Below are 24,360 nucleotides of genomic sequence, written 5' to 3'. Positions count from 1 at the left end.
GTAGTCCCCTCCTTAGCCCCCCCCTCGATAAATACACACTGAAATGAAACAATAAAGTAAAAATTCTTTCCTGAATCCACGCTGCCATCCGCACATCAGTCCTCACGGGCTGGCGCTCTCTGCATTATAGGAGAGAGTCTGTCTGACTCTCATTGGCTGCTGGTTAACACACATATCGCCACCAGCGCTGGCGGCGATGTGTGTGTCAGCACAGCCTGAGCCCGCCTGCCACCCTCCTCCTGGCGCTATTGGGCAAGTGCTCAGGGGGAGGGAAGATGCTCAGCTGTGCAGCACAAGACCGGCGCTGGAAGCATAGCGCCGGTCCTGTGAAAATGTGTAGTGCTGACCACACACACTGCAGTCGGCACTACACCGGCTAACTAGGGCGGGCTGGTACCGTGGCAGGCGGTGCCCCCCCCACCCTTGCCGCCGGCCCCACGGCGCCCAGGGCACGTGCCTCGCTCGCCCTGCCCTAGTTACGCCACTGCATGGGGGTGAGTTAAAATTACTGAGGGGATAATGGAATTAGACAGGTGACAGGAATGGAGGTAAGGAAGAGGGGTGAGAGAAATGCGGAGAAGAGTCAGGTAAAGGAAAGGTGGATACACACTAGACAATATGTCGCCTGATCCTGGGCTGACATATCGTCCAAATTGGCCAGTGTGTACCCACTATGCGTGACTCTGCGCACTCCCACAGGTCATCCATCGGGGTCGTTCTGTCGGCCTGCATGTAGGGCTGATGGAACGACCCAGATGCCGATGCTGGCATATTAGATAGAGCCGATGCCCGATGTATCAGACGTTTGGACACCACATCATGCACTATGTATCGACCGCCAGTATGCATTGCGTGGTTGGGAATCGCATTGCACACGGCAAGTGTGTACCCAGCTGAAGACTGGCAAGGGAATGAGGTATGAGAAGAGGGAGGAGGTAACAATATGGAGGCTGGTGTAATAAGGCTGTGCATGCACTAATATATTAGGTTACAGAAGAGGGGGAATAAAGGACGTTAGGCATGTAGAGAGTGAGGACAACGAGACATAAATGGGCTTTTTAGGATTGGGTTGGGCTTGTTTGTTGCTTATTTTCCATTTCAGAGTTGGCAGCACTGCCCCTGTGCCACTGTGACATGAGCTGGGTGTAGCAGGGGAATGTCACGCTGCAGCACCCTCCGAGGGCGACACCAGGCGTGGCCGACACCTCCATAGCGGAGCCAGTGACCTATCCTCAAGTCGAGGGGGCAGGGGACCCCCCAGAGATATCAGTGTACCGGGCCAAGATTTTTGTTGCCAACCCTGATGGCGCAAAAAGAATAAAGGTGACTGTGACTACCTGGGCGCTGGCCACTAGAGGGCGCCACTGAGTCAGTTCAAATTAAAAATATTTTCCTTCACATTTCCCGCCATTGTCATTCAGTCACCTCACGCACACACATTACCTCAGGCTCACTGGCACTGCCAGGCCTCCCCGCCGCGCCCAGGCTGTCAGTCACCTCACCCATACATCACCTCAGGCTCACTGGCACTGCCAGGCCTCCCCGCCGCGCCCGCCCAGGCTGTCAGTCACATGCGCAGGCAGTTACCGGTGGCACGTTCGCTCCTCCCCATAACTCCTCCGCTTCCTGTGACAGCAGCCAGGCTCCCGGCAGCAGCAGCACTGTACTCAGAGGCCGGGCCTGAGAAGCTTCGCCACCCTGAGCTCTGCTGTGTGAGCCTCCCGGGCCTGGCTGCTCCCTGTGTGACGTGTATGGGAGGCTGAGAGCACAGAGCAGCGGTACACACATACACACTACAGGGGGAGAGCAGCCATCACCAAGCATCAGGTAATGACGTGGTTTATTTTTTTTTTAACAAGTGTACTGTTATAGTCTTTGTACTGCTGGTGATGGGGCGTAGGTATGGGGGGGTGTAACTGCTGCTGGTGATGGGGTGTAGGGAGGGGAGAGTGTAACTGGTGATGGGGTGTAGGGAGGGGGGAGTGTAATTGGTGATGGGGTGTAGGGAGGGGAGAGTGTAACTGGTGATGGGGTGTAGGGAGGGGGGAGTGTGTAACTGGTGATGGGGTGTAGGGAGGGGGGAGTGTGTAACTGGTGATGGGGTGTAGGGAGGGGGGAGTGTAATTGGTGATGGGGTGTAGGGAGGGGGGAGGGTGTAACTGGTGATGGGGTGTAGGGAGGGGGGAGGGTGTAACTGGTGATGGGGTGTAGGGAGGGGGGAGGGTGTAACTGGTGATGGGGTGTAGGGAGGGGGGAGGGTGTAACTGGTGATGGGGTGTAGGGAGGGGGGAGGGTGTAACTGGTGATGGGGTGTAGGGAGGGTGTAACTGGTGATGGGGTGGGGGGAGGGGGGAGGGAGGGTGTAACTGCTGCTGGTGATGGGGTGTAGTTATGGGAGAGTGTAACTTCTGCTGGTGTTAGGTATGGGAGGTAAGGAAGGGGGTGGGTTGTGTAACTGCTGCTGGTGATGGGGCGTAGGTATGGGGGGTGTAACTGCTGCTGGTGTTAGGTATGGGAGGTAAGGGAGGGGGAGTGTGTAACTGCTGCTGGTGATGGGGTGTAGGTATGGGGGGTGTAACTGCTGCTGGTGTTAGGTATGGGAGGCACCAGAAAAAGGGCGTGGCCATTGAAAAGGGAGCATGTCTATAAGATGCGTCACCTTTTCGTCACTCTTGGGGGCGTGTCCCGGCACTTAGTGACACGCCGAGCAGCCCCCAAGCGCTGCTGACAGGTAGAATAGATGCTGAGCACATGCGCCCAGCGTCTATTCACTGGCGGTGACCAGGTCACAGCACATTTCCCCACCCGCGGGACACTGCGACCTGTGGGTGAAGACGGCTGTATTAGCGGAGCGCTGCGTGGTGAGGGCAGGGCGCTTTTTACAATCCCGAAGGAGGGCAGGGCACTATTTGCCTTCCAGAAGGAGGGCAGGGTGCAGCGCCCTGCTAAAACAGCCTAGCGGGAACGCTAGGTATGCAGGACAACCACTCATGCCAGGGCACAGATGCCACTAAAGGTTGGGAAACTGAGGGGCTGAGTTCCCATGTGTAATAGCCCCCAGCAGACAATTGAAGAGTGAAATGTAAGTGTTGGGCTAAATTTACTAAAGTGAGAGTTTTAGAAGTGTAGATGTTGCCCATAGCAACCAATCAGATTCTAGCTATTATCTTCTAGAAGGTGCTAGTTAAATGTTAAGTAGAATCTGATTGGTTGCTATGGGCAACATCTACACTTCTAACAACTTTCACTTTAGTAAATATACCCCTTGGTCTGTATGGAATAGTTATTGCAGTCATAATGTTGACATCCATAAACTCAAAATCACAATATCGTTATTATGTCAACACTGTTGAAATGTCAACATTCTGCATGGACCAGCATCGGCGGGTTAGGAAATGGGAGGCTAGGGGTTAGACACTAGGGGGAGTGTTAGGTGTAGGAAACAGGAGGAGAGGGGGAGAGTTAGGGTTAGGCAGCGGGAGGGGAGGGAGAGGGTTAGGCAGTGGGAGGGGAGGTTTAGGTACTAGAAGGAAGGTTAGGTTTAGGCGGCGGGAGGAGAGGGGGAGGGATAGACACTAGGGGGAGCGTTAGGTGTAGGAAACAGGAGGAGAGGGATAGAGTTAGGGTTAGACAGCGGGAGGGGAGGGAGAGGGTTAGGCAGCGGGAGGGGAGGTTTAGGTACTAGAAGGAAGGTTAGGTTTAGGCGGCGGGAGGTGAGGGATAGGGTTAGGCAGTGGGAGGGGAGGGTTAGGCATTAGGGGGAGCGTTAGGTGTAGGAAACAGGAGGAGAGGGGGAGAGTTAGGGTTAGACAGCGGGAGGGGAGGGAGAGGGTTAGGCAGCGGGAGGGGAGGTTTAGGTACTAGAAGGAAGGTTAGGTTTAGGCGGCGGGAGGAGAGGGGGAGGGTTAGGCAGCGGGAGGGGAGGGTTAGACACTAGGGGCCTGAATCAGAGCCGCTCGTAAGCGGCCGCTCGTTCGTTCCGAGCGATGTTTGTCCAACTGCGCATGCGTACGGATCGTAATACGCATGCGCGAACCAGTCAGTGCGGCCGAAAATCGTTTGTTCGCTAAATAGCGAATGCCTGCTAATATGAGTGACAGGAGGAGGCGTATGTGGGTGGTAACGGGAAGGTGCTTGAAAACGGGGAGTGGAGACCAGAACGCAGGAGTGCTTAAAGGTCAAAACGGGCGTTTTTATGGGTGTGCATAATTAATACAGCAGCGTCACTGACCACGTCACTGGGTTATTTATAGTCAGGACTGCTCGCAAATTTGTGGTAGGAAAAACCAACCACAAGAATTGCGAGCAGTTCATACGCTGGTCAATGTACTCGATTAATCTAATAAATAGCGGACATGACGTATGATGCGAGCGGCCAGGGGTGTAGTTATCCAAAAAACGACCGCAAGTTTTGTTCGCTCGTTCAGACATAGAGGCGTGAACAGACCGCAAAGAGCGAACAGTTCATTTGAATAGCCACACCTTTTTTTGGAACGAACGACCGCAAATAGCGACCGGCTCTGAATCAGGCCCTTGGTGAGGGATAGGGTTAGGCAGCGGGAGGGGAGGGTTAGGCACTAGGTGAGAGATAGGGTTTGGCAGCGGGAGGGGAGGTTTAGGCACTAGGTGAGGGATAGGGTTAGGCAGTGGGTGGGGAGGTTAGGCACTAGGTGAGGGATAGGATTAGGCAGCGGGAGAGGCACTAGGTGAGGGATAGGGTTTGGCACTAGGTGAGGGATAGGGTTTGGCACTAGGTGAGGGATAGGGTTTGGCACTAGGTGAGGGATAGGGTTAGGCAGCGGGAGGGGAGGGAGAGGCACTAGGTGAGGGATAGGGCTAGGCACTAGGTGAGGGATAGGGTTAGGCAGTGGGAGGGGAGGGAGAGGCACTAGGTGAAGGATAGGGTTAGGCACTAGGTGAGGGATAGGGTTAGGCACTAGGTGAGGGATAGGGTTTGGCACTTGGTGAAGGATAGGGTTTGGCACTAGGTGAGGGAGAGGGTTTGGCACTAGGTGAGGGAGAGGGTTTGGCAGTAGGTGAGGAAGAGGATTTGGCACTAGGTGAGGAAGAGGGTTAGGCAGTGGGAGGTTCAGGGAGAGGCACTAGGTGAAGGATAGGGTTAGGCAGCGGGTGGGGAGGGTTAGGCACTAGGTGAGGGATAGGGTTAGGCAGCGGGAGGGGAGGGAGAGGCTTAGGCACTAGGGGGAAGGTTAGGTTTAGGCAATGGGAGTGGGAGGGTTAGGCAATTAAATGGGGAGGGTTAGGTTTAGGCAATGGGAGGGGAGGGTTATAGGAAGTGTTGTAATTATGTTATGGATAACAGGCAATATGTAACCCTTTGTATTTATTTAGTGTATTTCTTTTATTTACCTTCATGGTGACCTGTGATAGACCCTGGTGTAATATCCAGCTGCAGGGTTAGTTATTTGTTTGAGAAGATGCCATGTGAGGGGAGGCTTGCATAGTTATGTATAGCCCATTTGGACTACTATCAAATGATCCAACAGACAGATGTAGGGAGATGCTCAGATCAGGGAACATATAATAGTTTATGGGAAGGTCATAAAGTTTTGTATGGTAACTCTTTTTACTAATATGTCAATGTTCGCATGACAAGTTAATGTACTGCTCTCCTCACATTCCATGAAGATCTGTGATAAATCACAGACCCTGACCCTATACCTGATCCTATACCAATAACCCCTCCGGCCATGATAAAACTCCATTTAAAAAGAAGTAATAAATGAGGTAGTATTATACATTTTGTACACCCCCCCCCCACCCCACATAATATATCAACATTTCCTATTTCTAATAATGAGATGCTGTATTATTTGAGGATGTATGTTGTAGACTTTTGAGAATTGCTCCATCTTCTTGCCTCTCTCTGCAAACATGTTCATGTAAGTGAGACTGCTCATTCATTTTTCCTTTTTTGTTTAGAGAAAATTATTTGCATACGATTATCTTTGTATGTTCTTTCTTGGTAATTGTTTTGGTATATACTTTATTGCGAGTAACTTTATCACGAGTAACTGGCCATACACGCTACAATTATCGGCGGATCGCCCCGATAATAGTAGCGTGTGTGCGGGCGACCGAGGGTTAAATATTGCTCGGTCGGGCATGCAGGATTGTCCAGCATGCCCGTCGAATGCGATATTTACCCGGTAAACTGTCGGCCGCATCGGGCAGTGTATGCCCAGCTCTGCTGACAGACAGACATTTCCTGTGTTCCTTCCTATGGAAGGAACAGGGAAATGTCTCCTCCCCCGGGAGCGGAGCGCAGATGTCGGGCTTTACACTGTGAGAGAAATCTGACAGTGTATACCGGCGATATCTGCGGCTTGCAGCCGGCCAGATAAAATCTCTGTCGGTCTGACAGACATTTTATCTGGCTGTGTATTCCCAGCATAACTTTATTATTTAAACTTAATTTAATAAGATTGGTCTCTGTGGTCAAGGATGTAACTACCATTGGTGCAGCTGCTATGGGGCCCTCGGCTGAGAGGGCCTGTCTGCCTTGTCTGTACCATGTTTCTATATTTTTTTTTTTTTTTTGTCATTGGGCAGTACACGGGGCCCTAACATGTTGCTATGGGGCCCAAAAATGACTACTTATATCATTGCTAATATATTGCATATTTGCCCACTCTCCAGTAATGTTTGGGAGACTCTTCATTTTGACCCCTGACCCCGCCCACTTCACTACATTGTTGCAAATTGCATCATCATGGCCCCACCCCCACAGCATGGTGTCTTAATTCTCATCATTCCTCTAATGGGGTGGGGCTATGATAATGAGTCACATTGCCACGCCTCCTGCTCTTACCAAAAATCAGCAAGTATAATGTGTCACTTTTGTATAAATAAACAGATGACTCTTAGATAGGGTTTTTATTGTTTTTAATTTAAAATGTAATTAACCACTGCTTGAGCAATCCAGGCTGTTATGGGGGCCATTGTCTGTGGGGCCGCTCATTGCTAATCCATCCGCATGTGAAGGTCCCTGTTCTGCTCTTCATGTGTATGCCCAGCTCTGGGAAGAGCAGGGGGATCCTCCGGAGTGGGTGACAAATTTGTTGGGTCCTCCCAAATTTTGCTACATGGAAAAGCAGTTTCGTGCTACGTCCCTGATCTGTGACATCAGTCATTTCTGCTATGGGACGCAGGAGACACGGTGCTCAGCCTAAGGGACATTGCAGACATTTCTGATGTTAGAAGATAATTCCATCCAAAATATAAAAAATGTAGAATGAAGTAAAATAGATTAAATGATACATGAACAATAACATTGTAGTTACCTGCGCCCCTGTAATCCCCCAAATCAGCTTTTAGTCCAATGGCTACAATAGTTCACAATAACCTACAGTACAGAAGGAGATATATACGTATAAACAGGCTATGGAGGAGGCCGGTGATCTCTGGGTGCCCTGAGTCCTCCTCCAGTGTGTGGAAATTATTATATATTATCATAGTAAAAAACACTGAGACTGATACTCACACTAATCACCATACGATGGACAGATGTCCTCTCCCTCTAGACGCGGAACGCTGTGACCAGTATCAGCCTGCGAACGCCGTGACTACTGTCCTGGGGATCCTCAGCTATTAGTGCCGGGATCCTCAGCTATTAGTGCCGGGATCCTCAGCTATTAGTGCCGGGATCATGTGGGTCATCTGTCCATCTGTAACACGTAATGATAAAACCAGCTCTTAGTACTACGGCTGTTATTCCTGTTACCACTCACCCACAGGCTGCTATGTATTATCTCAGACCTACTGTTATAGCAAATATCATATAAGATATAAAGCTAAATGTATTACATATCAGTGGCTATCTGCGCTCTCTCTCTATTTATACAGTATATAAATAAATGGAGCACATTGATTGTAGCTCTTACACTAGGAGGCGCCCTTGTTGCTCTTTCTATAAATAATATATATTTTATGCACCTCACCCTCCTCCATTCCTCCCCTCCTTACATCTCCATCTCATCTCCGGACACACTCACTCTGCCCTCTTCATTCTTCTGGTAACTGTTGCCCCTCCTCCTGCGCCTGACTATGGCGTTTCTCTTGTACTGCTCTAATCCTCTGGAATGTCCTCCAAGGTTCTTTGAGACACTAATTCAGCCTTCACCCTCACCGGTCATCTATTCCGCCAAGCCTACCTGCCCTCCAGGGGTATGGGGGCCCCATAGCAAAATTTCCCCGAGGCCCCCATAGGTGTACCTATACAGTGCCCCTGTAATTGTGCTCATTATGCAGTGCCCATTATACAATGCTCCCTGTAGTTGTGCCCATTATGCAGTTCCCCCTGTATTTATTCCCATTATGGAATGCCCCCTGTATTAGAGCCCCTTATGCAGTGCCCCCAATAATTCCCCTAATGCAGTGCCCCCAGTAATGCCCCTAGTAGTGCCCCTTATGCTGTGGCCCCCCTTCCCTGTGCAGTACTTGCCTCTCCTCACGCTGCTCACTGGACAAGCCTCCAGTCCACGACGACACCCGCGCACTGCATCACTGGGAACGCTGGCCTCTGAAGCGATCAGAGACTAAAGACACCTCTGATCACTTCAGAGACCAGCATTCCCAGTCACACCAGCAAGTCTTGCCCGGCCCCATATCATGCGCACCCCCTCCACCCTCTATAGATACGCCACTGCTGCCCTCCTCCTAATGCTCCAGCCTCTGTACTACCCAACTCTCCCTTTAGGCCTATTTATCACAATACATATCTCATATGCGGATGTGATTAGACAAATTCACCAGGATTCGCAATGCGATATCTGGATACAATGTAAGGACGTACAGTATCACATATTGCATGTAGGGACAGAGTGTGCGAGAAAGCTTTGTCCCTGCGAATCCTCTCCCCACACTTTAACCAGAAACACCCTGAGAGTAGTTCTGCACATGTGCTGCCACCGGTGACTGTGAGTTCTCAATAAGCCCTTTCATACATTTAGGTGATACATAAATAATGTGGGAAGGGTGTGCAAAGACACTATTTACAATATTTTAGTAAAAATAATATTGATAAATATGCCCATTAGCAAACAAAACAAATTACCTGAATAGCCGATCAATCTCCTTCCCGCGCTCTGGTGGTGTCGGTGCTGCCTCCGTGTAAATGCAGCTCCCTCCTTCCAACTCTCTCTCACCAAGCGTTCCTGCAGTCTATGGTCTCATTATGGCCTGTGATGTAATGCAGGCGCTCTCCTCCCTCCACGCTCACACCAACCGCTCCTGCGGTCTGGGGGTCTTACTAATGGTCTCAGATGTTATGGAGGCTCCCTCCTTCCTCCACTCACACCAGCTGTTCCTGCGGTCTGGGGGTCTTACTAATGGCCTGTGATGTTATGGCGTCTACCTCCTTCCTCCACTCACACCAACCGTTCCTGCGGTCTGGGGGTCCTACTAATGGCCTCAGATGTTATGGCGGCTCCCTCCTTCCTCCACTCACTCCAGCTGTTCCTGCGGTCTGGGGGTCTTACTAATGGCCTGTGATGTTATGGCGGCTCCCTCCTTCCTCCACTCACCCAAGCTGTTACTGTGGTCTGGGGGTCTCATTGATGGCCCATGATGTAAAGCAGGCCACCTCCTCCCACCATTCTTACACCAGCCGCTGCCGCGGTCTGGGGGTCTCACCGATAGTCTGTGAGATCCCTGGGGCTCCCTCCTTACACCTGGCATACTCACGCTGCTGCACTTTGATGTTACAGGCAACTGCCAGGCTCACCATTTCTCAGATAGACACTGGAGCACTCTCCATGCACCTCGGTGTATGTCAGGGCTGGGATGTCTCAGTGCCTTTTCCAGATGTTCGGCCACATTGTTTAGGCGTCTCGATGACATGAGATCATGTGGAATAAATTCCTTTATGACTCTTATGAGTCTCACCAGGTCCCTCGTCTCCATGCTTATGGGCAGTTTCTTCACTGCCTCCAATAGCAGCTTCTTCATCAGATGTTTCCTTGCCAGGAGTTTATACAGGGACTCTCTATACTGGGGATCCCCCCAGCTGCTGCCGTCTAGCTGTCTGGTGTTACAGCCCAGGTGGGGTAAGCAGGTCTGGAGACAGGCAGCTGCAGCTGATGCCAGGTGTATGTTGGTGCTCTGCATCTTGGTGAGAAGGGTTATAAGCTGCTCCCTTACTATGGCGCTGATATCGCTGCCGGGGTAGCGCCTGTACCTCTTTATCAGCTCCCTGATTAGCTGCAGAGTGATCAGCTGGACGTCCTCGCTGGGAAAGTTGATGTAGCTCAGTATACGGAGGAGGACTTTGTCATTTCCGTGGCAGCTTTTTCTGTCATCCATCTGCACTACGGCCATTAGTGCCCGTATCACTGCGGGCAGAACTATCGCCGTCTCTGCTTTCAATGTGCGCAGGAGCGCCTCCATGATGGTATTAGAGTGCTTCCTGGCCTCCTTTGGCGATGATCTTACGTAATTTATCACGCACTGTAAGGCTGTTAAGCGGATGTGATAATCACAGTTGGTCAGCGCTGCTAGTATGTCATTAATGATGATGGTATATAGTCCTCCAGACATACAGGCGGTGTATTTGAGGAGTTCCGCTGTGACTGTGAGACTAAGGAGCTTGTTAGGGAGGTTGCGGGACTTAAATACAGGCCGGAGCATCCTCAGCATGTCCTCAGCGCCTCCCATCGCTATAACTTTGCTCACTGAGCTTTCCACTGTCGCCTCTGCACTATAGGGCCCGTCCGGTGTTATGGGAGTAAGGAGCTCGCTGGTGGTAGGTGACATTATGCGTGACAGCGTGTGCTGCAGTGACTGTGGAGGGCAGGAGTCCGTCTTCATGGAGGTTTGGATCTCACATACTGTGTAATCCATGTAATGACGGGATAATAGCACTAACACTCTGCTAGCTGCCTGCCAGTCCCTCTCTGCCTGTTCTGCCTGTACCATCAGTCTCACCACTAGGGGCAGGATGTTCTCTGTGAGTAAGGCGGCAGCGTCCTTCCTCACCTCTAGTACATGGGCATAGAATGCGCAGATCATGTCTGCACCTGCTGCGTTCTTACTGAGCAGTGCTTGTGTCTCATCCACTAAAGTCATCAGCTTCCCAGATGTCATATTACTGATGATTTCTGGCACACAGGATTTAATAACTGGTGCAAATAGAAGGTCAAGTAGATGGAACATTGTTACCGGTTCGTCGTAAGCCAAGTCGTAATCCGAAAGGTTATCAGTCGTATCCAAGGGTTCAGTTGCCGGGTCAGTCAAATTCAATATCTCAGGAACAAAGTACTGGAGAGCAAGTTGCTACCAATATATGGCTCCTCCTGGCTGCCTCCTATATATAGGGCTGAGAGGATTCAATTCATCTCTGTGCTCATAATAGCCAGCTCCATCTATGACATCATCTAGCCACACCCACATTACATCACACATGGCTGCCATGAGTAAGGATCTGGTTATAACCGGTTTATGTAACATGGCTTTAGCCAAAGACCTTATAACCTAATATTAATATCTACATTAAGACCAGCAGGGACAAGTGTAGCCAATGTGACACAATATGTGTTATTAGTGCATCACCCAGACTAATGGTGCATACACACGATCAGATTTTTCCTTCAGATATGAACGATAACGATTTAAAAATCGTTCAGTCGTTCATATCTGAAGGAAAATCTGACATATCTGACATGCCTGAACGATGGACGATCAACGATGTGCGTTCCCGTTTGTCAGAAAACGATATCTGACATCTGATGTGTTTGCAGTCAGACTTGGACGATTCCATTCATTTTAATGCAGTCAAAAATCGTTCAATCGTACAAATCGTTCAAAACTTTGGTAAAATCGTTCAAATCGTTCAATTGTTCAGTCGTTCAGTCGTTCATCTGACAAATCTGACAAGTCTGACAAATCTGACCGTGTGTACGCTCCATTAGCTCTCACCTGTGTTATGCTGACGCTAGGTCCACAGGGAGAAATGCCAAGCTTTATATAGAATGGGGGAATGTGCGTGTTACTCTGTGTGTATAATCCCCTCCCATCCTATTCATCACTCCCCTTCCCCATACTACAGAGTGGGAGCTGCCGGTTGGAGCATTGGGGTCACATGATGACTAACACCTGGTCAGGGAACTGTCACTCACACGATAACTGGCGGCAGTCTACATTATGCCATCACTCGCGGTGACACAGAGCCTTATTCATAGTCGGGTCTCAAATTGTGATTTTTATTTTATTTTCACTGCGCAGCTGCGACCTGTTTAGAATCTGCTGCTGCAGTTTTTAGTCTCGTATCTGACTTGAGACTCGCAGCAACTGGGCACGGACTCTCAGAAAGTGGCCGTCAATGCGACTACAGTGAGTGTGTTGTCGCAATGAAAGCACAATAGTATAGTGTACTGGGCATGTTATACACATATATACACACACTGGTGGACAAAATTGCAGACATTTTGAAATTTGAATGTTTATCAACTTTGAATGCTTATAAAAACTGTTACACTTCACGCAGTGCAATGATTCATATATCAAATGAAAGGAAATTTAATGCTGAATTCAACACAATAATCAGAGGTGAAATATTTGCATTACAAGGGAAGTTATGCTACTTTCAGTCAGACAAAGAAGCACAGATGCGTGAGATTCCAGAAGCAGATTGTAGTAACAGCTACTACCAGCCAATCGGAATCGTCGTTCTGAGGACCAATCAGCTGTGGTGTATGAGCAGGTACAAGGTCATGTACAAAGGTGGGAAAGGTCAGTTTGGCTGTTTCATGTTGCAGAATAAAGTTGGTTACAGAAGTGCAATTACTGTTGGATGTTTGTGTGTATTGTTTAGTGCTAACGACGGTGTAACAAATAAATACAACAATGTCATCCAGGCAAAGTGGTGACTGGTCACCCAGGAAGAGAGCCAGGATTGTGGTGTTACGAGAAAATGTCCCACCAAATAACAGCCTGGCGCTAATACACTATAATTGAATAATAGACCACAGCTGCAAACACCTATGGGTCTGTGTAACCCCAATAAAAGATCACCTGCTGATGATCCCAAACACAGATAATACACTGATGGTGTTGCGCTAATTGGATTTGTAATTACAAATAAATACTTAACGTGGCAGAAATGAATTCAAGACACCAAATAAATCTACCATGAAGTTAATAAATACACAATAAGCATATCAGTAATGGTATACAAATGACATATAACAATCACCTTAATATTGTAAAAGTCTGTACAGACTATCATATATTACCATGAAACCTCTCGATTCCTAATAGAAACCTGCATATCTGACAGGTTTACTAAAGAAAACATAAAAATATAAAAAAAAACCTGTATAAATTTCATGTATCCAACAAAAAAGGTGATTCCCCTTTGCGCTGTAAAAAGCCGCTACTAATCCAAATAGGTGTTATCAATACCTAATAATATCACAATGCAATACAAACAGATAGAACAGTGCGCTTAAATGTAGGGTTAATTCATACTTAGTTTTTAGAATCCGTGTTCCTTCTTAATTTGGGTTTTCTTCTCAGACGTTTTCAAACAAATATATTCATATATAAAAGAGAAATGATAAGAAAAATAAAAAATGTCTGATAGTGTAGTATTTCTGTGATTATAATCTTCTCTACATGAAAGTCACAAAGAATGATCCCTTCCACGTCTAAAAAATGGGTTTTCGTGTTAATCTATTGATAGCAGGTCACCCACAGGTGCATATTCAGCATCCAATGCTTACAATAAAGCTTACATCCACTAGTATATACCATACACATCAAGGTTTCTTTAAGTTTCTTTCCTTTGTGCATACAGTTATGATAAACGCTACCACACCACGTGTTGATCCCAACGACAAAATGTTCTTACACGTATGCTTACACGTAATTGCAGTGAATCCTCATATAGTGGTATCTTTGTACTGGAAATGCTTTTTCAATCCAACAAAGATGAAAATTGCAACTTCTTAAAAAAATAGGTTTTATTAATGTGTCCAAATAAAATCTTCCAAATAAAATTTAATCCACATGAGTCAGCAACATGCATATTCCTGATTATAACATCACTGGGGATGCAAACGTATCATATAGAATGTACCCGGGTATTCTTACCCCAATGATAAGGTAATGGCTGCTCCAACACTGGGTAAGTAAAAACAAACACCACACCAACGCGTTTCGACTATCCAGTCTTTTTCAAGGCAGTGGTGTGAATACCAAACAGACTGCTATTTATTCTGTATAAGGTCCCGCCCTTCCTTCCTTGGTAAAAATCAATAAGGTACCTTAATTTTAACATAAAACACTGACCGTTTTATACATACTTTATGTTGAAGTGTAATCATAAGAATGTCCATAATCCACATATCTGATAAATATTCCAAAGTGTTAAAATACTATATATTCGATGTATCTTTAGCTTCCGGTTTTTGAGTGACAGGTCGAATGTCCACTAACGCTCCCTCATCCTCAATCGACACTAGAGAAAGGTGTTTTTGTTCTCTAGTGCCTAGACTGGAGACTCTGGTTTGCGTGTCAAGGTAAAATCAAGAAAAAAAAGGTATATCCTAAGCCTCTCACCATTTCTGAAATACCTAAACAGGATAATAGAGTATTTAATTTGAGCTCACACATATTAACAAAAGAAGAATCTTCAGTATTGAATAAAGGATTAAAATATGCACCAAACAGTAGAATTAATAAGTTTGTCCAAAAATATATAAGAAAACTCACATTAAAAAGGTATTTCTTAACTCAAAGAGAAGGAAGCTCAGATGTTCGGTGTACTTTTAAACCAAAATCCACCTTCAATCCCGTACAGGCGAAAGATTGTTTTTTAAATACTTTTAGTAAATTGGTTTGTGCAGACTTGGATAATATTAAACCAGTATGGGGTGCAAAACCCAACTTGTCTAAAAAGGAAAGGGAAGCACTCAAAACTTTGGAAGATAATGAGAAAGTTATCATCAAACCCGCAGATAAGGGAGGAGGTGTGGTAATCATGGATATTATCGGTAGTTATGAAAAAGCACTCAAACAACTAAATGATAGAAGTACATACCAATTATTAAGAGGAGATCCTAGTGTACGTATAGAAAAATAACTAAATCTAATGATAAAAAAAATACCTTGATTTAGAAATCCTAAATGAAAAAGAAGCAAAATTTTTGATACATACTAATCCCTCCATCCCAGTATTTTATATACTGCCGAAAATCCACAAGGATATAAAAAATCCACTAGGCCGCCCATTCGTGGCAGGTATGGAATCCCTAACCGCAAATTTATCAGAGTATGTAGATTTCCACCTTCAACCTGAAGTTATAAATATTAAATCTTACTTGAAGGATACTATTAATGTAATTAAGAACCTTCAAGATATAAATTGGGAAGAGGGGGACTTCCTAGTAACTGCAGATGTTGGATCCTTATATTCCATAATAGAACATGAAATAGGTTTGGAAGCTGTCAAATACTATTTAGAACAAGGAGGGATGGAAGAAACCAAAATAAAGTTTCTAGAGGAGGCTATTAATTTTATATTAAAAAAACAATTTTTTTTTGGTACAAAGACAGATTTTACCAACAAATAAAAGGAACGGCCATGGGCACAAAATTTGCTCCAGCATATGCCAACATGTTCATGGGTCTGTGGGAGGAAAGACACATTTGGAATAATATCTACCTGAAATGTATAAAAAAATGGATGCGGTATATAGACGATATATTATTTATTTGGCATGGAAATGAGTTGGAATTACATCAATTTTGCAACATTATGAATATGAACACAATATTATTCTGACCTTTGAGAGTAGTCAGACGGAGGTCCACTTTTTAGATTTGAATATATATATTAATAACAATCATATAGAAACAAAAAACTATATTAAACCGACAGACAACAATAATTATATACCTACTTCAAGTACCCATCATCCAGTATGGCTAAAAAGTGTCCCAAAAAGTCAAATTCAAAGAATAAGACGTAATTGCTCAGAATTGGAGGTCATTGAACAGCAGGCTAAAGATATGAAGGAGAATTTTTTAGAAAAGGGATACGACAACGGTGTCATCAATAAGAAAATTGAAGAAATGAAGAATGTAAATAGGGAAGAACTTCTGGTATACAAGGAGAAAAAAGAAGCGGATACTAAACAAAAAATTCAGTTTATTACTAAATTTAGTGGGCAATTTAGGGAAATCGAAAAAGTTTTTAATAGATATTGGCATATTCTCACAAAAGATCCAATTCTTAAGATGATAATACCGGACAAACCTAGTTTTGTCTATAGGCGTTCTGAGAATTTAAGAAACCGTCTAGTTAAGAGTGCCATTCCTGAGAAAAGAACAAACCGTATCAAAATGATAGGGCAATCTCCACACCTCTGAAAACCTATGTGTAAGGCAAACAAAAATACTCCTAGAAAAGTGGAGGAATTCACTTCAAATTCAAATGGTTCTAAATTTAAAGTCAAAGATTTTATGACCTGTAACAGCAAAAATTGTATATATCTAATAGAGTGTAGTTGCAGCCTTCAGTACATAGGCAAAACATCAAGGACTCTCCGAGAGAGATGGGCAGAACATTCCAGGAACATCAAAAATGGGTACGACAAACACCATCTGTCGAACCATTTTAAAGAAAAACATGCATGTTCTGTGGATTCCATTAAATTCGTGATTGGTATCAAAAAAGTAGTGGGTAATTGGCGTAAGAGAAATTCCAGTACCGCCTTAGCCCAATGTGAAATTAAATATACACACGATGTGAAAACATTAGTTCCATATGGACTAAACGCAGAATTGGAAATTAAATGGTTTCTGTAAACAATGGGATCTGATATAATGTTTATCGTACTAGCAAGTTGGGGGATTTCTTGCCCCTATCCTTTTTAGATACATATATAAGATATAAGGGCATTCAGAACGTGTCTATCAGTATGCTTTCTGTATTACATGTGATTTTATGTAATTTAAAAAAACATTTTTATGCCAACCAGAAGTTCAAAAGATGAACCAAGTCTGATTAGATGATGTTTATAAAGGAATATAAAAATTAATCTCCGGCTGAAATTATACTTTCAGTGCCCAGTATATTCTGTGGATACAACCCCGGAAGTTACATTTAGAGTGTAGGTATCGCGTTGGAACACATACTAACACTCTGAAGTTGGGCCCCAGTGATGACCTTAATGGGGATCCAGCTGGAAAATAAATACAAGTTCCCTGGAGGTCGCACTGTAATGACTCCGCAACGGTGACACGCAAGTTGGGAACTGCGGTGACACGCAAGCCGGATATAGGTGTTGACACGCAAACCGGAGTCTCCAGTCTTGGCACTAGAGAACAAAAACACCTTTCTCTAGTGTCGATTGAGGATGAGGCAGCGTTAGTGGACATTCGACCTGTCACTCAAAAACCGGAAGCTAAAGATACAACATCGAATATATAGTATTTTAACACTTTGGAATATTTATCAGATATGTGGATTATGGACATTCTTATGATTACACTTCAACATAAAGTATGTATAAAACGGTCAGTGTTTTATGTTAAAATTAAGGTACCTTATTGATTTTTACCCAGGAAGGAAGGGCGGGACCTTATACAGAATAAATAGCAGTCTGTTTGGTATTCACACCACTGCCTTGAAAAAGACTGGATAGTTGAAACGCGTTGGTGTGGTGTTTGTTTTTACTTACCCAGTGTTGGAGCAGCCATTACCTTATCATTGGGGTAAGAATACCCGGGTACATTCTATATGATATGTTTGCTTCCCCAGTGATGTTATAATCAGGAATATGCATGTTGCTGACTCATGTGGATTAAATTTTATTTGGACACATTAATAAAACCTATTTTTTTAAGAAGTTGCAATTTTCATCTTTGTTGGATTGAAAAAGCATTTCCAGTACAAAGATACCGCTATATGAGGATTCACTGCAATTACGTGTAAGCATACGTGTAAGCACGTTTTGTCGTTGGGATCAACACGTGGTGTGGTAACATTTATCATAACTGTATGCACAAAGGAAAGAAACTTAAAGAAACCTTGATGTGTATGGTATATACTAGTGGATGTAAGCTTTACTGTAAGCATTGAATGCTGAATATGCAGCTGTGGGTGACCTGCTATCAATAGATTAACACGAAAACCCATTTTTTAGACGTGGAAGGGATCATTCTTTGTGACTTTCATGTAGAGAAGATTATAATCACAGAAATACTACACTATCAGACATTTTTTTATTTTTCTTATCATTTCTCTTTTATATATGAATATATTTGTTTGAAAACGTCTGAGAAGAAAACCCAAATTAAGAAGGAACACAAATTCTAAAAACTTTAAGTGTATGAATTAACCCTACATTTAAGCGCACTGTTCTATCTGTTTGTATTGCATTGTATATTTCATGTAAACTGTGACCAATCTTAATCTGACAGTTCTCACCCGATCAAAGTCCACATATGAGAGTCCTAATAACCCCTTTGATTTTCTCTCCGGGTTTTGACGAGGGGTAGCGCTGGAATGTTTTCCAAAGGTATAAACAATACAATGTTATTTAGGAAACACGGACTCCATGCTAATTCGAAGCGCACATATAATCCACCTGTATATCCTGAAGAGGTGTAGCGGTTATTGGTATCTCCTACCGCCTGGCCAATGGACAAGGTTATCCTCTGACGGGGAAATCCTGACGCTGTAATATGGTCAACACATAACCGCCTGGTTATCTCTCACCGTCTTGAATCCAGCCAGCGGGCACTGTCACCGCAATGTGTAGCGCTTATGGCTCTCCGTGGAAATAAACGTGTATCCAAAGTCAGCAATACGACTGCGTCACTTGATGAAAATGGTCTCTCGTATGCAGCAATTGCAAGAGAAGTTGGTGGGAATGTGACAACATCAGGAGTACGAAAGTTTTGTTTACGCTATCAGGAAACACAATCTATACAAATCAAAGAAGGAAATGGTCGGAAAAAGTGCACATCAGCTGTTGATAGGAGAATAAAACGAATTTGCGTCAGGGACAGATGGATGTCATCTGCGGCCATTAGCAGTGACCTGAGTGCAACTGGTGTTTTTGTTAGTGCAAGAACGGTACGGAGAAGACTAACGGAGGTTGGCTTAAAAGGTAGGATTCCCCGAAAAAAGCCATTGCTGAATAAAAAGCAGCGGCAGAAATGAATACAGTGGGCAAAAGAACACATTGCATGGACAGAAGGTCAGTGGAAACAAGTGATATGGAGTGACGAAACTAAGATATCGATATTAGGCAGTGATGGGAGAAAATATCGGGGAAGAGGTACATCCAGATTGCATTCAAGCGACAACAAAGAATCCTACAAGTATGACAGCAGATGCTGTAGGCCGCCTTTATGTCATAAATGGCACACTGACCAGCAGAAAGTATATCAAAACCATCCTACAACCAAAACTTCTACCTTTTATCAGGGATCTTTTTCCAGATAATGCCTCATTTTTTTTCCCAGCAGGATTCAGCTCCCTGCCTCACTGCACGGATATGCAAACAGTGGTTCACGGAGAATGACATACAGGTGCTGGGATGGCCAGGAAACAGCCCAGACCTGAACCCCGTAGAACATTTGTGGTTCTGTTTGAAAAAACTGGTACATCTGAGGCTTCCATCCAATAAAAGACAATTAATTGAGGCTTTGATTGTCTCATGGCACCACATAATATAGAAGGAAGAGCTCCAAACACTGATTGGCTCAATGCCACGTCGCTGTGCTGCTGTCTTGTAAAATAAAGGATACCCAACGAAATACTGATAGGACAGTAACATCATAAGTACACAGGGATTTTCACCCTAAGTGTTGTTTTCACCGCATGACTTGCAAATATTTGACCTCTGTTGTGTTGAATTCAGTATTAAATTTCCTTTAATTTGATATATGAATCATTGCACTGCATGAAGTGTAACAGTTTTTATATGCATTCGTAGTTGAAAAACATTAAAATTTCATAGTGTCCGCAATTTTGGCCACCACTGTGTCCATGGCCCTTTTTTGGGTGCATTATGCCCCTTTGAAAAATGAGGTGGGCGCCAATGCTCTTTCCGGCACAGGGCACCAAAAAGTCTAGTTACGGCTCTGCATCCTGTCATTAAACAATGAAAGGACAGGATTGGAAGTTTCAACTGTGGTGCACTAATAGTTAAAATTCAACTTTTATTAACATTTTAATATGTATATGTAAATAAAAAAGTGAGAGAAGGAAATATTAGATGCATTAAAATTCGCAGTGTGTGATGCCTTTACTCAATGTCTAAATATATCATTAAACGATCTTCCGAAAAAGTGTATATATATGTTATCACGCGTCTTTTAATATTAACCCTTGTTCAATCTAAATCGCATACATTCATATATATATATAAGGGATGTGCAGGCTCGGTTCTACTCGGTTCCGTTCGTTTTTTTTTACCGAATCTTATTGGCAATCCAAAACTCGTGACAGCTGAAACCCAATAAGATTCGGTAAAAAAAACCGAACAGAACCGAGCCTGCACATCCCTAATATATATATATATATATATATATATATATATATATATATATATATATATATATATATATATATATATGAGAGAGATAACTGCAGATATAATGGTGGAAATATTCCTTAGTACTGTATTTAAATAATTGTAGTATAATCCCACATGTAAGATGCCTGTTACTCAGTCTTACTAATGATAAAATGTTACAATAAGAATATGTTGCAGTGAACCGTGCAGACCAGCTAATAGATATCCAGATATATCATAGAGGAGTGAGATTATTATTAGTGCAGCTTGTGGAGACACAGATATAGCGCACACTACGCTCTGTGACTGTCTGTATGTGGCTCTGCCTGACTAGCCCAGTGCTGGTTGTGCTTAAGTACGGGGGACCCCTACGTCGTTTGTGCCCTGAATTTAAGCACACACTGCACTGGGCCACTACAAGCCCAGGGCTGGTTACTCTTTTGGGGGGGGGGAACGCCATTTTCCGTTGTTCTGAGCAGTGCTGACACCGGACCCGGGACCATGGACAGGTAAGTTTAAAATAATATGGGTGCAGGGTGTGCGGTGCGGGGCCCCCCAGGACCCAGGGGGCCCGTGTGCCCCGCACACACTGCACCCATTATAGATACGCCACTGCCCCATGCCCACCAGTTACTCTGTCACATTTCACCTGACCACCAGCTGCTCTCTCACTATTCTACCCCACAGTATTACTGTAATAAGAAAAATGTTACTAAGATACATCCAGAGGGGAATGTGCAGGTAAAGCTGGTGGGCAGGTGCCGTGTAGGGAGATAGGTAATTGTGGTATTTACATAATGGGACAAAGACAAAATATTAAACAAGTCATCATGAAAAGTATATTGCAATAAGGCATCTTTTTTTTTGCTCTGTTCTGCCATCTGCCTTTGGGGAAACATTGTTATTTAAGGAATTAGTAATTTTGTTATACAAAAAAACAAATTGTGTATGAGGGGCTACACCAGTGATCTCCAACCTTGATTGGGGTGGGAGCTACTTGAGAAAAATGAGACGTCTTGAAGAACCACATTTTATTTTTGAAAGCTAAAATCTGGCTAATAACCACATTTTTCATTGAAAATCAACAATAATTTGTGCAGGCAGAACAGATGGATGGACACAGGTCCACATCCCCTTCACAGTTCCCGATCTGTACTGTGATGCTCGTGGAGAGTGGTCAGGAGGGAGCAGGGGGCTTCTGGATTATTTGTGCAGGCAGAACAGATGGATGGCTAGGTCCCACATCCCCTTCAAAGTGCCCAATCTGTGTCTGTTGAGAGCTGTCGGTGGGGAGCAGGGAGCTGTTGTATTATGGTGGCAGGTGGGACAGAGGATGGTCTGGTCTCACACTCCCACCAAACAAGTGTCAGCGCTGCTCTTACATACACATGGTCAGCGGCGAGCCTGCTGGCAGTAATTGTCATGCACTGCCGCCACGCCGTGTATGACATCCTTAGCACGGCTTGCGCGCCGTGAGCTCAGTTCCGTAAGGCGAGCTACCGTCATGCTTCCCCCGTCGCTGTAAGGCGAGCTACCGCCGTGCTTCCCCCGTCCCTGTAAGGCGAGCTACAATGAACGCAGCCACGAGCCACCGGTAACTTGCAAGCGGCGGATTGTCGACTGTGGTTTTAGACAATTGCTTGAAAATACACTTCCCCTTGTTCCTGCCTTGAAGAATCGGTCGCTACACAAGGGTTAGAAAAAGCGCCATCTAGTGAAGTACTATAAAATTATTTTATGCTCATAAAGGGTGCTATTTATCAATATTTGTTTACTAAAACAAATGTGAAAAATTGTGTTTTCACATTCTTTTTGCATTAATTTAGTATCACATTAATGTATTAAAGGGCTTTTGGAGCAATTTTCATGGAAAACTACCCCAAGCCATTGAATTAGCATATTTAGTAAGCAGATCACATTTCCCATACTTGTAATGGGAAGTGTGCTTTGCTCGGATTTACTAAAAATACATTGTGAAAAAATAACAGGGAATTCGCTGTGATAATAACGTCATCCGATGGCGTTTTCCAGGCTTTCCCGTTTCCACAACTCCTGCTCGGCCGGGAGCCGGCCCCTGTGATCAGATGTGTAGTATAAATAGACCACAAAATAAACAGTTAAAAAAATCACCAAACACTTACCTGCATCCAAGGACCGGAGATCGGTGATCTGGTGAGGTCCTCAGGGGCTCCGGTCAGCTGCTCTCTGGCTCCTGCACTGTGACCCCTGGTCAGCTGCTCTATGCCGGTATATCAGCTTGCAGCATAGAGCAGCTGTCCAGGGTCACAGTGCAGGAGCCCAGACACCAGCTGACCGGAGCCCCTGAGGACCGCACCGATCACCAGGTAGGTAAGGTTAGTTGAACAGGGGGGGTTCGTGGTCAGGGGGTTGATGAGCCTGTGAATAATACAGTGAGAAGTGTGCAGAGGGAATTCACAGGGACAGAGCTTTATCGCAAGCTTTGTCCCAGCATGTGATTTTTGATACATTCCTGTGATATTTCCTAAATTCACAATGCGAATTACGGCGAAAATGTCACACTATAACCACATTTGAAATGCGGATTGTAGTACATAGGGGCCTAACACATAACAGATATGTAATAAACTGTTGCTTATCTGGAGTTCTCTATCCCAAAGCAAGGGAATTTTCTGTCACTTTATTTATACACAGACATACTGTATATACAAAATATTAAACATTGACCTTTCCAAGAGGGGGAGAGGGGAAGAGGACGGACCCTGCTACTGGCCTGAGCCAGCCAGGCATGAATAGAAGAGGAGGGGAAAGACACAGGTGCTGCAGCTGTCTAATATATAATCCACTTCTGCTGTCAGTACTAAGTAGCAAAAGGACGTCTCTTTCTGGGACTTCTTTAAATTTTATGCTGGAGACCTCAGTCACCTCAACGACGCCCCTCGGGAGCCTAAAGCATCCTAATGGTTGCACCGGCCCTGATCCACTGGTGTGTACAGTAAGTCTGCTACATTCTCAAGCCTGTACACACATATCTCCAACATTTAATTGATGCAGTGGTGGAACTCCCGGAGACAATGGAGTAATTAGCCGCCGGGCTCCAGCCCTTAAGGGGGCACCTGGCTCCATTGTCCCCCGGGTAGTTCCGGGCACTGCTATGGAGATGGAGCGCCGCTGATCAGCACTCCACCTCCAGCGGTGTCAATACGGGAGGTGCGGTCGACCCCCTATTTGCCTGGCGCCCGCTGAGTGTGTTACCAGCCGGCGCCTGGCTCCGTCTTTCCCCCCGGCGGTAGCCGGAGGAACGGAGCTCACTCCTCATGACGTCACTCCCATAGTTCCGAGGAGCGGGCACCGGGGACGGAAGGCAGCTGCACTGGAGCGGGGTTTCAGGTAAGTATTGTTTTGTTTTGTTTTTTGTATGTGTGTGCGCTCGCTGGGGGGCTCACTACAGGGGACATTATTGGTGGCTCACTACATGGGGCATTGTTGGGTGGCATTACTGGGGGCTCACTACAGAGGGCATTACTGGGAGCACTACAGGGGGCATTACGGAGGCTTACTACAGGGGGCATTACAGGGGGCTTACTACGGAGGACATACTACAGGGGGCATTGCTGTGGGCTTACTACAGGGAGTTTACTACTGGGGGCTTACTACAGGAAGCTTACTACTGGGAGCATTACAGGGGGCTTACTACTGGGGGCAATACAGGGGCCCTTACTACTGGGGCACTGCAAATGGGGACCATTACTGGGGGGCACTACATAGGCGGCATTGCATAGGGGGATCTCTACTGGGGGAACTGCATAAGGGGGCGGCAGCTGGGGCTGGC

General features: G+C 45.4%; 1 long non-coding RNA gene across 2 annotated transcripts in view; it reads left to right on the top strand.

The window, feature by feature from the left end:
• The first annotated feature begins 1,433 nt into the window (after window positions 1–1,433).
• LOC148436099 (uncharacterized) overlaps window positions 1,434–24,360 on the top strand; it is a 70,550-nt gene continuing 47,623 nt past the window's right edge. For both annotated transcript variants that reach the window (XR_015876504.1, XR_015876505.1), the window contains exon 1: window positions 1,434–1,827. This is a non-coding gene — a long non-coding RNA (uncharacterized LOC148436099). The remainder of the gene's footprint in view (window positions 1,828–24,360) is intronic.

This window comes from Taudactylus pleione, unplaced genomic scaffold, assembly GCF_031769625.1.
Source record: "Taudactylus pleione unplaced genomic scaffold, aTauple2 ptg001956l, whole genome shotgun sequence".
Taxonomy (NCBI): Eukaryota; Metazoa; Chordata; class Amphibia; order Anura; family Myobatrachidae; genus Taudactylus; species Taudactylus pleione.
This window is presented reverse-complemented; position numbering and strand designations above follow the sequence as displayed.